Genomic DNA, 17387 nt, shown 5'->3' on the forward strand with positions numbered 1-17387 from the left:
AGTTGAAATTTTCGGTTTTTTCATTGAATAGGTTTAATAAATAAAAGTGTTTCCAGCAACGTTACTTCTGATTTCATCATTTTTTTAACGATGCAACACTACACAATGAAACTACTCGAAATCAAGTAGCTTGATATGATTCAAGTATGATAAATAAATACTTGACTTGACTTGAGATTGAAGAACTACTACTTGACTCAACTCAAGTCAAGCTCAAGCCAAGTAGCTTGTAAATCAAGCCAAGCCTTAATCACTTCAATACTTAATGTCTGTCTGTCTGTCGATTTATTTCATAAAACATAAAAAAACAAACTCTTTCCAGAAGCTGAGTTTAGGGGATGGAATTGTGAAGTAAATAAAGTAAAGTAATCGACAATAAACCTACCATAACTGAAAATATGCAGCTAACTCTCCGTGACCAATTTACACGAAACATCTGATGAATTTATCCCCAAATTTTTTGCTTCTTTCATTCGAAAAACACCGAAGACGCGACTGTAAACGCCTCCTATATCATTATTATATTCTTTCAGTTTCTGGCTGCGCTGTGGATAGCGGCGGTCAGATTGAGAGCTCGTTTTGTATAAATCTTAATAAACCGGCAGATATGTGGCGATAAATTTCCATTTTGGCTGGGCGTAAGTCCTCATCAATCCTGCACATACAACCACGTTCCAACCACAGAGACATAAAGCACTTTCGTGTTCTTCATATCGTTCATCCATTTCTATAACAGCCATTTGTCAGATCCAATTCGAGGAATGAAAGGATATTGTGGCTGATTCTTCAGTTTGCTTCACGTTTCAGGATGCTAGTAGTAGGTACTAAGAATGCTTTGAAGCTTCAAGATGAAGTGCTGTCACAAGTGCAGAGGAGTTGTTTATGTTGGTCTAAAAGATATATAGGTTTAGTTTTGAGCATACAGTAACATTTTGTACAGGGTATCCCAAATTTGACGCTCATTGACAGCAACTCAAGAACTTTCAGACTTGAAGAAAAAATCTTCGAGGACTCCTGAGTTTTTTTCTTCCAAATAATAAGATAACAGAAAGCACAGCTCATAGATATCTCGATTCGTTCTCGAGTAACAAAGCGTTTCTGAAAAATGAAATGTTTTAAATATTTCTCTTTGAAATATTCGAAAAATTTTAAATCGTTTTTTTCAGTAATTTTTATGGTTAATTTGAAACTCATAACAGATCAGGGAAATCAATTGCGGTTTCAGAGATATACAGGAGAGTGATTTTTGAATCGCAGATTTTTCAAAATTTCATTCCAATGAAGTCGAAAAACTCAGTATCTTTGAACCCATGATGACATTTTTGTTTTCATTACGCGTATTTGAATATTAATCTGTTTTTAGACAGATTTTTTTTCAATTGATGATATTAAACAATATTCTGCAATAATCTGCACCTGCCTGCTGAAATCCAAGGTTTGGCACCTAAGCATTATTATTCCGATCTTTTTGTCATAGGTTGTTTCACATGGTTTGAAAGTTTTCTAATATTTTTGCATATAACAGTAAATAGTTTCGAATGCAAAAACGTAGGAATTTTCCATTCATTGAATGAGTTGTAAACATCGGCTCCCAAATAATTCGTTTTTCTGAAAAACTTACTGATTTTAGTCCTCTTTCAATGAGGGTAATAGGGAATTCTGTTCATATTGGTTGAGCTGCCTTGTGTTATCTATTAAAGGCATAGTATAGGCGGTTTGGAGATTTTTATTGCAGGAAATGTTGACCAACGTAGCGGAGCGCAACAACCTTATGACGTTTTTAAGAATCAAGGAGGCAATATAAAAAGGTGAAACTTAGCCGAATTACCGCCCCTCAAATAGAGATGACTGAAATTGTCGCTTCACTGTTTCACCCCAAACCTAGGCCCCGGGAACATCCTGTATAACAAACATTTTGTGCCTGATTGACAAATACTGTATACTTTTCTGACATAGCAGCAAGTCGAATCCAAGTCCATTCCAATCCAAGTGAAACAATGCCCACTCAAATCACGAACCATTTCACTATGACATAGAGGCATTGTATCCCAGTTTCTCAGAATATGCCAGACAAGTGGATACTGTTTGGTCATAGCCCATTAAAGATGCATTTATCATGAAAATGGTCACGTATGTAATAATTCCGCCGGCTATCTGCAGGACATAGGCAATTTTTCCTGCGGAGATGCCCCTGCGGCGGCCATATATGACTTTTATTTGATCCGTTATGCAGCAGGCCGCGACTCCGCGACAGAAGCTGTAAATAAATCCGCTTTTAGATATGGAAACAGTATACGTTCTTTATGACTGCAGGTCCAATACAGGAAGAGATGAACTTTCCCGGTGTGCAGCACGCTCTCGTTAGTTTTTATTATTCGCAGAATTCAGGCGATCGACGGCAGAAAAAAAGACACGGCAACGTCGTAAAATACCAGATAGCGGCCAGTTATTCTGCTAATCATAAATTGAAAATTACGGACCTACATGATTTGTCTCTTAGAATTTTACACCTATTATGCCATTATGGTCTCTACGTGGAGTAATGATGGATAGGCTGGTTAATTGTTGAGAAAACGGTTCATGCGATGGTGTTGGCAGGTAGATCACTCATCTTGGATTCTGGGAAAGGAGAACGGGAGGCTTGGCTGGACCAGTTGATGTCCGTTCTTGGGGGGGCTTGTGAATTAGGTCAGTCGGATGCTGGGTTTTCGAGGAATCGTTGAGGTTTATTCTTGGACAATCGGATTTGAATTATTGATTCGCCCAAGCTTCAAATAATTTTGGTTTCGAAAAATTATTCACGACATAACAGAAATTCTTCAAGGGTAAGACGCCGATGGTTGAGATTGATAAAATTTTCCTATTCGGATCCAGAGCAAACATAGATTTTGGTGTGAACTTTTTCGAAGCGACCCCTGTGAATATTTTGCCATGGCCGCCCAGATCCCCCGATCTTTTGCCCATAGAAGTGTAGTGATGTAATTTTTATTGTTATATTACGAGAATTACCTACCGACACTTTGTTTCCACCTGTTCATGAAACAAAAACAAAATATTTGAACTCCACCAATTATTTAGGAAAATACAGTGGTTACTTATTGACCACTAATTCTTGAACACTCTGTATAACTTTTCAAAAAATAAATATTTCATTCGAATAAACTCTCAAAGAACTACGATATATGCTATTATTGGTTGTATTACCTACAATTTGAAATTACATGATTTGTCTCTTAGAATTTTACACCCATTATACCATTATGGTCGCTACGTGGAGTAATGATGGTTAGGCTGGTTAATTGCTGGGAAAACGGTGTGTGGGACCGTTTTTGCTATGGTGTCTGTTGATAACTCATCTGTTCCGGATTCTGAGAAAGGTAAAGAGGAGGTTAGCAAGTCCATCTGATCTCCGTTCTTCAGGCTTGATGTGAATTGTGTCAGTCTGGTGCTGGATTTTCGAGAAATTATCGGATGGTATTATTGAGCAAACACATTCAGATCCGTTAATAACTTTTCAAAAACGAATATCTACTTATCTGGACACTCTCATATTCGAAAAGATAAAATTTCAAATAATAGTATTGAATATTTCATTTATCTATACAATGTGGAGAGAATTCGTGAGGAACTAACTGAATTCTCAAAAACGGTGTTTAATTGTATATTATTCAACGAGCGGTAATGTAGGTCATAACTCACGCAGATGAAGTTTGCAGTACGAGCCGCAGGCCAGTGATGTAATTCATCAAGTGAGTTATGACCAACAACGCAAGTTGAATACTATACTTTATCTACGACTATAACAATATATACTTAAATACAAGAGAGAATAGAGAAAAAACTTTATTGATAAATCTCAAAAGTCAATAATTATCAAAGTGACATTCGTCCCCTCAATAACAATAATGGAATGTTCCCTTTCGGGCAACCGAATAGAAGCAAAGAAGTATAGAAGCTCATAGCCATAATTTCCGATTTATTTAAGTGAGTTGTAGCAGTGAGTTATTATTACTCACGTTGTTTGTTAATAGATACTATTAATTGCTCAAAGGCAGTTGAATAATTAATATATAATTCAATAGGAGTACATAAACGTATTATCGTAAGTAATTGCACAAGTGCATCAAAATTACCGATAATTTTGCAGCAGTGTTGTCATAAAAACTGCATGAGTTCATTTTCATTTTTGGAGAAAGAGCCCGACACCGAAGGTGGAGGGCTTTTTCTTCAAAAATGAAAATGACCGAATGCAGTTTTTCGAAGAAAACTCGCTGGAATGCGAAATTATCCGGTCATTTTGATGCACCAGTGTAATTCGGGGGAATATTTCTCGAATAAACTGTTACATCACTTGTCAAACTGATTTAGAATGGAATTGCCATAGATTCGAACTGTGTAAGATGCATAAAAACTATACATCTATGAATTGTTCTCCAGATACATAGAATTTTTGACAGGAGGGAAATATTCATTATAATTGTATTTCTAATTGGATATATAAAATGAAGTTCAAAAAACAATATTCCAAGATTTCTCGAATGGAAACGCATAGAAATCAATTTTAACGAGAAACCAATGATCTCATATAAAATTTTCACCATATCCGATGCCAAGATCGATACCGTACGAGTGGTCTTCATACATCACGATAATAAATCTACCAAACTGAGGGTGCAAAGGGGAGAGAATAAATTTGGAAATAAATTCCACCGTTTGCTATCAGAACAACCAGATGTACTCTTCCGTCCAGTGCAGGCTCTAATCAATGATGACCAGCTGGCCACTCGCACATAAACTTTCATTATTTAGGAAAACATTTCCCCGTATCTCTTTTGCCGCTTACTTCGCCGTTTCGTTAACAAAAAATCCCTACCTACGCTGCTGCCGTTCTCATTTTCAATCTGTCTTTGTTGTTCGTCTCAACCAGTTATATGAACTTTTTTTACAGGAATGAACTGTTGAAATGAGTTCTCAATGATATCGATATAATATACCCTGGCGAGTAAAAATGAAAGGATCACTAAGATTGTACACTGTTTTTTCCATTAGATTCAGGTGTTAAAATTGATTCAATAATATACTAACTGACAAAGAAACTGCAACACCCAGAAGGAGCTGTTCAAATTTAAATTTTTTTCGGTAAAACATAGATAGTATAGCAAGAGTAAATGATTGAATTTGGAGAAAAAAATCGTGATAGTTTTTTCATGTTAACAAACATCTTTTGTCACTTCCATATAGTAGTCGTTTTTTGGAAGTTTTTTGAATTTTACAACAAACCAGCTGTTCGAGGAGATCCAAAGTCGATGTTTAGTTGTTGTTAAAATGCCTAGAGCACGTGTACGCGGAATTTATCGCCAGCTGAGTGAATTTGAAAGAAGTCGAATTATTGGCCTACGGGAGGCGGGGTTGTCATTTCGAGAAATCGCTAACCGTACGAACTGAAATCCAACTACTGTTTTAAGATGTTGTCAAGCGTGGTTTGATAATGCCCAAAATCGAAGAAGAGTAGGCACAGGACGTCGAAGGGCACAAATGAAGTTCGAGATCGACCTCTAAGACTTATGTCCATTAGAGATCGATTTGCGACATCTCGATCTTTGGCTGATGAGTGGTTAGGAGAACAAGGCCATTCTGTAACTGTCCGAACGGTTTACCGCCAGTCTTTTGGACTGCAGCATTATCGACCCCATCTTGTGTTACCTCTGACGATTGAGCATCGCCGGCAACGATTACAGTGGTGCAGAGAACGTCAACATTGGAATGTAGAATGTCATCAGGTCGTTTTTTGATTAATCTAGATTCTCCTTTGGTGCACATGATGGTCGAAGAAGGGTTAGACTACGACGGGGAGAAAGACGTGAACTCTAGTTTGATGTTGAGCGTCATGTATACACCGGACAGTTGGCGTTATGGTATGAGGTGCTATTGCACATGCAAGTAGGTCACCTCTAAACTTTATTCGAGGTAACATGACAGTGCTGCGTTACCTACAAGAAATATTGGAGCCATATGTTCTTCCTCACCTTAACCGGCTCGAGAATCCAATATTTCAGCAAGATAATGCCCGACCTCATGTTGCCAGAGTTAGTTTAAACTTTTTCGAAGCGACCCATGTGGATTTTTTGCCTTGGCCGCCCAGATCCACGGATCTTTCGCCCATAGAGCATGTTTGGGACATCATGGGTAGAAGGCTTGGAAATTTACCCCAGCCCCATTGACTTTGGAGGCTCTGAGACATAAAGTACAGGTAGCTTGGGATAGTATCCCTCAAGTAGAAATAAACCATCTTATTGCATCAATGCCGAGACGTGTTTGGGAATGTATAGATAATTGCGGTGGACATACACATTATTAAAGAACCGATAAAATAATTGAAAACCCTTCTTTTTTCTCAAAATTTCAATCATTTACTCCTTGCTATACTGTCTATGGTTTACCAAAAAAATTAAAAATTTAAGCTGCTCCTTCTAGGTGTTGCAGTTTCCTTGTCAGTTAGTAAACATATACATCTTTTTAAGTTTATTTGTAGTTTTGGAACAAATAAACTTATTATTAATTTTTAATATTAATCTATGTATAGCTGTGTATCTCAAATTCCGAGATTCTTACCTTATTTTGACCAAGATGACTGGACTAAATAATAAACCATTGAAATTGGAGGAATTTCAAATTGTTATTTCCTCTCTCGATTTTAATGGACTTAGTTATTCCTATTCTATTATAGTAGTTTTTTTCTGCTCTACCAAAACCGATCTAGGACGAACAATCAATTGCACAGCTATAACCCTTTTGACCAATTATGTTTTTGTTAACATCTCCCCCACCCTTTCCAAAGCAATCACTCGTCCCCATATAACTCTGGAAGTTCCAGGTAATTTCACGAAGCGTTGATCAGATTCGATAATCTCAAAGGCTCCTATAACCCCCCGCCCCCTCCCCTAGGTCCGGAGATATCGATTAGAATGTAAAATTACAGGATTATGCCATTCTGGTTTGCGGAAGTAGAAATTTATCACTCGGCGTTGTGCTGGCAAATTGACTTTGAATTTAATATAAATGGCGGGGCGCATGTGAGCCGAACGGACGTCCCTGATCGGTCCGTCTGTCCATAGACGTTGCGCTAATGACAATTGGCTATCCTGGAAAGGGTTGCAGCTTTGTAATGGAATCAAGCATTCGCATTCACAGCTCCAAATTAATGCTCGATTCAATGCGAGTTTCCTTCTGTGTTCAGTTTTTAATTACTGATTGGCGAGGTTGGCGAGACTGACGAAAATTATTTTCGATATTTTTCCGTTGGAGTTATTCGAATGGATAATTTTATAGGTTATATCATGAGTGGTTGGCCAGTGGTCAATGCAGGTCATCTAGGTCTTTCAGAAAAGTAGCTTGTTGTGTATCCTAAGACTGTCAGTTTGGAAGTTACAGGGTGATTCATGAAAATTGGTATAAATTTCTGATACCCATAACTTGAAAATCAGCATTACGATTTTGTTTGAATTTTGTGGGATTGTTCACTTCAACAACCCTTCAAAACGTTCCATGTAATTTTATAATTTCCAGAGCAGTACTCCGAAATCAATGGTTTTCACACGTTTCAGAGGAATGGCGTTAGTGACATGAGAAAAAAATTACAAGCAATTTTTACTTTGAATTCATAAATTCAATTTTTACTTTGAATGTCACACTTTTTCCAAAGGACTAGCAAATGGAAGAATTTATGTTTCATGTAACTTTTTCAAAATACGGTGCTGTTTTTATTTCTGTCGTGATAATATTTGATGTCTTCAGCTAAGATTTTGAATCCCATAGCTTCCTATTCAATTTTTCTTCATTCTAAAACCGTCAGCTTCTACTGAGTGAAGTAACACGCTGCGCAAAATATGGACTGGGAGTATACATGATCAAACTGTGTATTAATTTGAAACTAGGAATCATATTCGAAACAAATAAAATGATTTAGATTAATGTAAACTGTGATTGTAATTCCGCTACAACAAAAATGAGTATTGAAGATTGTATCTTTGAGAAATTTCGAACCTATTTATTTCAATTCATGAAATGATGGCCCTGGGACATGACATTCAAGGTTCTAAGAAGACGTTCTGATGTTTATTGAACATTTGAGTGTACATCGAAATATTAGTGGATTTGTGTCTGCGTCATAAAGCTATTCTCGATCAATCATGTCAGCTTACAAGCCAAATCATCGTCATTTGCGGGAGGTTTTCATTTTCTACTTTAATATGAAGAAATCTGCGGCTGAGGCTCATCGAATGCTCTCAAATACCTATGGTGAGGCCGCTGTAAGTGAAATAACTTGCCGAGAGTGGTTTCAGCGCTTCAAGAAAGGTGATTTTGACGTCGAAGACGTAAAAATGTAAATGTGGTGTAAGAGAGATGGGTTTTCAAAGATGCAGAATTGGAGGCATAATTTGATCAAGACTCGTGTCAAACGCAACAAGAATTGGCAGGTTCATAGGAAAGTGACGCAACAAGCCTTCTCAAAACGCTTGAAAGTCATGGGAATGATTCAGAAACAAGAAAATTGGGTGCCGTACGAGTTAATGCCGAGAGATGTTGAGCGGTGTTTGTTTGCTTGAGAACAGCTGCTTGCAAGGCAAATATGGAAGGAATTTCTGCATAGCATTGTCACTAGAGAAAAAAAATGGGTTTATTATGATAATACCAAGCGCAGAAAATCATGGGGATATCCCGACCATGCTTTCACGTCGACGGCCAAACCGAATATTAACGATTTCAAAGTCCTGCTCAGTATTTGGTTAGTACAGCTCGACGTGGTGTATTATGAGTTATTGAAACCGACTGAGGCAATCATAGGCGATCGTTATCGAATGCAATTTATGCTTTTAAGCCGAGCATTGACAGACAAACGGCCGCAATACAACGAGAGACATGATACAGTGATTTTACAGCAAAACAATACTCGTCCCCATGTTGCGAACGTGGTCAAGACATACTTGGGAGAAAGTAGTGGCCAGCGATGGACAATACGTTGAATCATAATTGTATAACCAGTTTTTACAATAAAACCTCGAACATCTGGAAAAAATGGTGGAAGCAAGGTTGTACGCCTATGCAAAAATAAAATTCAAATATAATAGAAACATCGTAGTATATCATTTTCCCATTTAAACAAAGTAAGCGGAGCAGAGAAAAGTCAGAACTGCTTTAGGTTTTGAAGCTGAAATGCCGAGCTATTTCCGGTGTAGATATGTCCTTTCAGTGTACATCATCCGTCGTTAACGATCACATGCTTCCAACACCCTAGATATGCTCCTTCCTCTAAACGTTAGCAAGGGACTGATATTAGGCGGTAGATTAAAAATGACCATTACTCACCACCTCAAGATTACGATAATCAACATCAGAATTCCCCCGTTATTACCATTACCATTAAGACGACTAATGGTGATTGCCGATGCGCTATGAATCAGAGTTGGCAACCTTCCAAAACGAAATATATACGCTCACCGGCTAGAATGGTTAGATGGACCCTTGCATTTTGGTCAGGATATAATGTTCCTTCCGACTGATTACTTCTTGCATGATTTGTCTCTGCTATAAACGCTTCATACTAATGATGCTGCGGAAGAAGTGTGTGGGATTGATGACATCACTGATGATGTCAGGATAATTTATCAATGGGTGAAATTCTTACGGAAAGTAGTATTTCCGGAACAAATCTAATTGAGTTTTTGTAGATCGATCAGTAGTCTCATCTAACATAGGTAGATAGGTTATTATTCTAGGACTGCTATGAAATATCGCTTTTAAATTATCATTTACTTGCATTGAAAACGAAATTTTCTATATGTAACGCGGAAAAATCATGTTGTATGATACTGAAAGGTGTAAATCCGTGCAGAATTATATTCCACAGTTTAGACTGTGCAGAATGATTATGTAACTAATAGGCTAATTGACAAGTCCGCAATCTGAGGCATAGATGGCGGTGCTAGTATTAAATCCATATGATTTTTAGTTGGTACCAACCTTCAAACGATACGTGTCAACATTTGACAGCAGTCCGACCATTAGTTTGTGAGATATTGCGTTGTGACTGAAAATATGGAAAAAAAAAGAATTTCGTGTGCTGATGAAAAATGGCGTTTTGAAGGGAAAAAATACAGTTGAAGCAAAATCTTGGCTTGATGAAGAGTTTCCGGGGTCTGCACTAGGAAAATCAACCACTATTGATAGGTATGCTGAGTTTAAACGTGGTGAAATGATCACCGAAAACGACGAACGCAGTGGACGTCCAAAAGAGGCGACTTTATTCTGTTCTCAGACCTCAAAAGATGCTCGCTGGAAAGAAACTTAGCGACAATGAAGAAGTAATCGCCAAAACTGAGGTCTTTTTTGAAGCGAAAGTTGAATCGTACTACAAAAATGGTATCGAAAAGTTGGAAGATCGCTATAATCGTTGTATCGCTCTCGAAGACAACTATGTTGAGTAATAAAATCGAATTTTGTCAAAAAAATGTATTTTACTATGGTAGACCGGGGGACTTTTTAATTGGCCTGTTATGTTTGAAAATAGGGTATAATATTTTTATTTAGAGTCAGCTCCTGCCTGCAGATGCATACTTCCTGCACTGACTATATTTTGAGAAATTGACTATAGTTTGAGAAATTGACTATAGTTTGAGAAATTGACTATAGTTTGAGAAATTGACTATAGTTTGAGAAATTGACTATAGTTTGGGAAATTGACTAAATTTTGAGAAATTGAATATATTCTAAGGAATCAGCAACAATAGGTTTATCGCTATTGTTGTAACTGAGTAAACAAGTAGAAACTGGAATTTATAAATGGTTTCTTTTCGTACTGAAATATACGAGAACTGCCAGTCCGCCACTGAAAGATCCCCAAGCCAGATTACCATATTACGACTGACCATTCAGAATCGGAACGGATGCAGGAACCCCAAGCGTACAAAGGACTGCTTAATTTTCCGGAAGAACCCGCAGCTTTTTTCCAACCCCCCGACGTCTATCGGAATTATTACTCGCCGCCTTGATATTTTAAAAGCGCAGAAGGAGGGCGGGGGTTCCGTAGGAACGACCGCTCGACTCGATTGACTGGAGTAATTTACAAATGAACATCGCTGCCCGAGATTATGAGCCGAGGGGAGAGAAAAATGTTGGAATGAGTTTTCTCTTGTAGAATTAAAATTCAAATTATGGGGTGGAAAGTTTGCTCGGGGTGAGTTTTCTTTCTTGTTACCAGATGAGATTCTGTAGAGGGGAGGGGCGTTTTGACAGTTTCAGTTGGAGGGAAGTCTCAGATATTCTTCTATATTCATCAGGACTTTTTGGCATATAATTGAACTGGCTAAGCCCCGTTTCACACTATGATGATTTCGTTGATTTGGCTTATTTTCAATTGATATTGATCAAAATGAGTGTTTATTTGTGAATACTATCAGAAAAATTCAAGAATATTCAGTGAATCGACTGCCTATTGATAGATAATGTCCTTTTTAATTTGGGAACTAACAGATAAAAAGGTGTTGGTCACCCTGCATTTCGACATTTCATCGGTAAAGATTCTGTTGAATTTCAAGCCGTAAGGCTAAGAAATAGAAACGAAAAAAGCCTGTGGACTCCGGAGTGGAATGATGGAGCCATGTTTCATCCATTGTCTCATATCGACCCAAAAATTCAGGTTTATTGTACTTGAACAGCTTCAAACACTGCTCAGAATCATTAACACGTTGATGCTTTTGATCGATTGTGAGCTCGCGCGGTACCAATTTTGCACGCAGCTTTCTCATGTACAAATATTCGTGAACCATATGATGTACACGTTCTGATGATATCTTCACAATGTCTGCTATCTCGATCAACTCCACTTTACGGTCATTTGAATTTTTTCTTTGGTAACAGCCTCTTTTGGGCGTCCACTGCGTTCGCCGTCTTCGGTGCTCATTTCACCACGTTTAAATTCAGCATACCAATCAATGATGGTCGATTTTCCTGGTGCAGACCCCAACAACTGTATTTTTTCCCTTCAAAAATCAATATTTTATTAGCACAGGAAATTCTTTTTTTTTTCAAATAACAAAAGTAGCTAGACTCACAACGCAATATCTCACAAACTAATAGTCGGACCACTGTCAAATTTTGACACGTATCGTTTGAAGGTTGGTACTAACTAAAAATCATATGGATTTAATAGTAGCACCGGGGACCGAAGACTTTTCAATTGGCATAATATTATGTATTGATGGCATAAATTTTCTTATTCGTTGCGATAAAGAATAATTAATCACATAAAATATGGAATATATTCTTTGGCGCCAGGCTCCTTAGTTCCAAAATCCATTCCTGGTGTTATCCCACAACAATCTTTTGCTTTATAGAACGCCAATCTGCGTCATCCATGTCGAGAAAGACGATATTTTTTAATTAGCTCATCCCTACGAATCGAGCTCCCCGCAATCGCCATCTAGGGACGTCGAAGCACGCAGATTGTGGTCGTTAAAATTAGCATTTTGCTTGATAATAAACCTTGGGACATAAATTTGAATATTTTCAATCAATTGATGTTTCCTACGGAAGCAGTTTCCGCGTTTAAAAATTCCCCATTTGATTAAAAAAGGGCATTTATTTCGTTGAGGGAGTAGGGGAGGAATTTCTTCGTTTACTGATGATTCCTTTTAATTTTCTCAATTTTCTTTTCTTTGTGTATCTATTTCAATTGTTTCTTCACTCATGATTTTGACACCGCATTCAATAATAAATGTTTTAGACGTTTGTTTTTTTAAAGAACGATATGTTTCATTATAAATATTTTCTTCATCTTGTTATAAATATATTTATTCTCAATTGCAGTGTGGATTCAAAGTCCATAGAGAAAGCGAACACATTGATTCCTGGGTAGAGTGAAAATCTCCACAGTTCAAGGATCTTATTACGCCTTTAGTGTATTCATCTGAAGAATACCAGATCTCACTATCTTATCAAGTATATATCGAAAATAAATAATACAGTAATTTTGTTACACCCACATTTATAAAAAAATGGTTCACGATATAGAAAAAGTTCTTCAGAAACAACCTGTTTGTCGAAATGATTTCTATTACAATCATTTTATTATCAGGTATCAACCCTTGCAGTATTTTATGATTGCTTGAAATTGTCTATTAACTATAAACGTCATTAAGTCTAATTATTGTGGATATCAATTTATTTGGCCTCCATTTATTTCTAGAAATATAACCAATGTAACTAGCCTACAAGTCAATTCCATCATTTATATCATCATTTCCTGATCTTCACATCAACAAACGTACCTTTTGTTTATAAAACATTTCAAACATTCGAAACTAGTATATCTGAATATATTATGAATCTATCTCTAGTCTGTTATTCCATTAAGTTCATAACACAGATATCTATAATTATTTAAAATAAATAGACGAAACGATTCTTATACATTCATTCTTCACAAAATAAACTTTGATGTCTTTCATTGGTTGGAACCTGCAGCATCCAAGAACGTAAATTACATCCTATATTTCAACCATTCATAAATAAACTGAAAACGTCATTCCTTCGAATTGTTAGTATCGATTCGAATGCAGAATTTCTATTTTAGGAACATTGCTAGAATTATTGATTGAATGATAGGATTTTCTGAGAGATGCATTTCACTATATAGGCTTACAACTTTGCTTCCGCAGTTCATTCCGAAATTCGAGGCTTTATTGTTAAAAACTTGTTATACATTTAGTATTCAAAGTATTATCCATCGCTGTCCACTACTTTCTCCCATTTTGCGGGTAGCGTACGAATCCCGTGTTTAAAAAACTGGTCATCTCTTGATGCACCAGTCAATCAAATTTTTTACTTCTCCATAAGACTGGAAGTGCTGATCAGCCAGACCGTGTGCCATTGATCGAAACAAATGTTAGTCCGAGGAAGCAACGTCTGGAGAATAATAATACACTACGCCGAGCTGGTCCCTTCAAATACTGAGCATGACCTTTTGAAACGTAAATATTTGGTTTGGCCTTCGATAGAAGCATTGCCAAAATATCTCTATGATTTTCTGCGCTTGAGATTATCATTATGAACCCAATTTTCGTCTCCAGTCATAATGCGATTCAGAAATCCCTTCTCCCTTTGCCTCGAAAGCAGCTGTTCACAAGCAAACAAACGCCGTTCAACATCTCTGGGCTTCAACTCATACGGCATAAAATACATTTTTGGAATCAACTCAACTAGAGTAATCGGAAAATCGAGACAAAATGGGTTGTTCCATTTAAAAAAAATGACGGTGACATCATTACTTGAAAGTAATTCACCCTGTATATTAGATTATTATTTTAAAATACGGTAAATTGAAATAAAAAATTGAAGTGTTTCAGGATTATTCCTTAAAATGGTCTATTTAGCTAAAAATGAATTTGTATATTAGATTAGTATTTCAAAATACGGTAAATTAAAATCAAAAATCAACTTGTTTGAGGATTATTTCTTTAAATGGTCTGTTTAACTAAAAATGAATTTGTTCCATACTTTACGGACATAGTGTATATAAAGTGGAACTTTTCGATTTATCAATATCGCAAGTTTTCGAACGCATGAGTTTGAAATTGCCTTTTGTAACGAGTATTAGACGATATTTCGGTTAAGTTCCATGAATTATTGTCGAAATTCAATGAACAATTGGTGAAAAATTCAATGAAAAAGTTGGTGTGACTGTTACGAAAATTGACAGATTACGAAATTTGAAAATGAATCGTACGTTTCGAATTTTGAAATAATTTATAATTACTTACGCATTCAATTCGTGAATAATGTCTGACGAAATCGATTCAACACCACCAGAATTAAAAGAAATTGAAAATAATTTTGCCAATCATTGCACTCCAACTTCCAAATTATATTATATCGACAATGTAATTATTTATTTATTTTGCTAGCATTCACTGTCACTTGAGATATGGTGTGTTGAATTGGGGTTGTGCCACTGATGTTGGGAGAGTATTCATACTGCAAAAGTACGCAATAAGAATAATTGCTGGGATTCCTTTTCGAGAATCATGTAGGTCATCCTTCAAGGATTTAAAAATACTCACTTTGGTAGGAATTTACATTTTTGAAGTTTGTAAATATGTGTTCATGAATAGATATTTATTTGTTAATGATATCAAACATTGTTATAATACCAGAGGAAAATTTTTGTTAGCACCAAAAAATCACAGTACTGCGTATTATCATAATACTGTCTACCTTCGGTAGCACAGTGGTTTGGGAGACGGCTGTGATGCTGAAGGTACCGGGTCCGAATCCCGGCTAGGTCATGGATGTTATGGTATGATGAGGTTACATGTAAGAGTAGCTTCAAGCTAAATGTCGCCTTGTTGTATCTAATTGAAGAATAAAGTCGTTAAAAAAAAAAAAATCTGCAGTATATGGGTTGTAAAATTTTTAATAGGTTACCTGTAGAGGTACAAAATTCTCCAAATTTATTTATTTTCAAGAAGAGGGTTAAGTCATTACTTTTAGATAAGAATTGCTATTATATTTTTGAGTTTTTTGAATGAATGTATTTATTTTGACGTTTTATTTTGTTGTATGCTCTCGCTCTGTATATTTAACATAAGAAATAAAGATTATTATTATTATTAAAGTGTGTTGAAGTCAGTGTAGACAACCAAAAAACGAAAAATATCACTGAAAACAATACTGTAATGAGTTCATAACAGCACTGTTCTTAATACTGTAATTAATGATCTCATTGCTACACTGAAATAGATAAATACCCATCCGATAGAATGGAAACTAAGGAGACTAAAATGATAATACAAAGAGTAAAAAGTATTACATATTTTCTTTATCACTTAAAGCATAATTCTTTTAGGAAAATATCTACAAGAATCATCTTCAGTAGAATTATAATTAGTCTTCATAGTCAGTCCAAAAAAAAAAAAAAATTCAGGATCGCAAAATGAGATTTACAACCATCGTCGAGGCATAAGCTAGTGCAATCTCGGATAATGGCCTATACTTCTGCAGAAGACTACCCCTGCCTCCTCTCTCTCTCCTCCTCAACCGTACCCGTACAGAAATGGCGGACTGGAATTAATTAATTGGCTCACAAAATAAAGACCATAAATTCTCATAGCGTCACAAATTATGGGCGAGATAGGGAGTGTCGTAGCGAGAAATAAAATAACCATATCTGGAGCTGGTACGGAGAGGAGAGAAATTTCCAGCCCTGATACATAAATGAAGTGTCTTCTCTCGGTTATTGTCACTCTCTCTTTCATCGGAAGCTGGATGGAAGATGTCCGTGAAAGAATTTTGCCACCACGCGATCTTAAGGCGCTTCTTTGAGGTCGATAACGGGGGGATTAGAACTCGAGGAATTGATATACAGAGTGTTCAAGTCGAAAGTAATTTATTTATTGGTGTAAAACTTTGGTTTCGCCGTATTTTAATAGATGGCTGTAGCGGTAAGTGGTAGTCGAAATAAATAGATCGTAGATGCCATACAAAAAGCTTAACATTACGTCATCGAAATATTAGTCGATTTGTGTCTGCATCATAAAATTATTCTCGATTAAATATGTCAGCTCACGAGCCAAATACTCGTCATTTGCGGGAGGCTTTAATATGAAGAAATCTGTGTCTGAGGCTCATCGAATGTTCTCAAATACCTACGGTGAGGCCGCTATTAGTGTAAAAACGTGCCGAGAGTGATTTCAAAGCTTCAAGAACGGTAATTTTGACGTCGAAGACCAACATGGCATTGTGAGAGAGTAGGTTTTCGAAGATGCAGAATTGAAGGTATAACTTGATCAAGACTCGTGTCAAACGCAACAAAAATTGGCTGGATGATTGGGAGTGCCGCAACAAGCCATCTCAAAATACCTGAAAGTCTTGGGAATGATTCAGAAACAAGAAAATTGGGTGCCGTAGTTTGTTAAATTTTTAGATTAATAAAAATGAGCTGTTTCCAAACATGTTTGGTATTTGTGGTCTAGCAGACAAAATATGAAAGAAATTATTTTTATTTTTATACATTTTTATTAATCTAAAAATGTAACAAACTACAGGGTGTTACATTCAAACCAATTGCCGCTAGAAAATAAGTATTTTTGATAATATTATTAATTTAAACAATAAAGAATGTTACGCGATACTTTATGAGCACACACAAAACTATTGTATTTTTGCCAACCCTGTAACAATTGGAATCAACATGTGATACCTACATTTTTGGAATCAGCTCAGCTAGAGTAATCGGAAAATTGAGACAAAATGGGGTGTTCCAATTAAAAAATGACGGTGACGTCATTACATTACATTTAGCTAAAAATGAATTTGTTCCATACTTTACGGAC

This window comes from Harmonia axyridis, chromosome 4 (genome assembly GCF_914767665.1).
Source record: "Harmonia axyridis chromosome 4, icHarAxyr1.1, whole genome shotgun sequence".
NCBI classification, from domain to species: domain Eukaryota; kingdom Metazoa; phylum Arthropoda; class Insecta; order Coleoptera; family Coccinellidae; genus Harmonia; species Harmonia axyridis.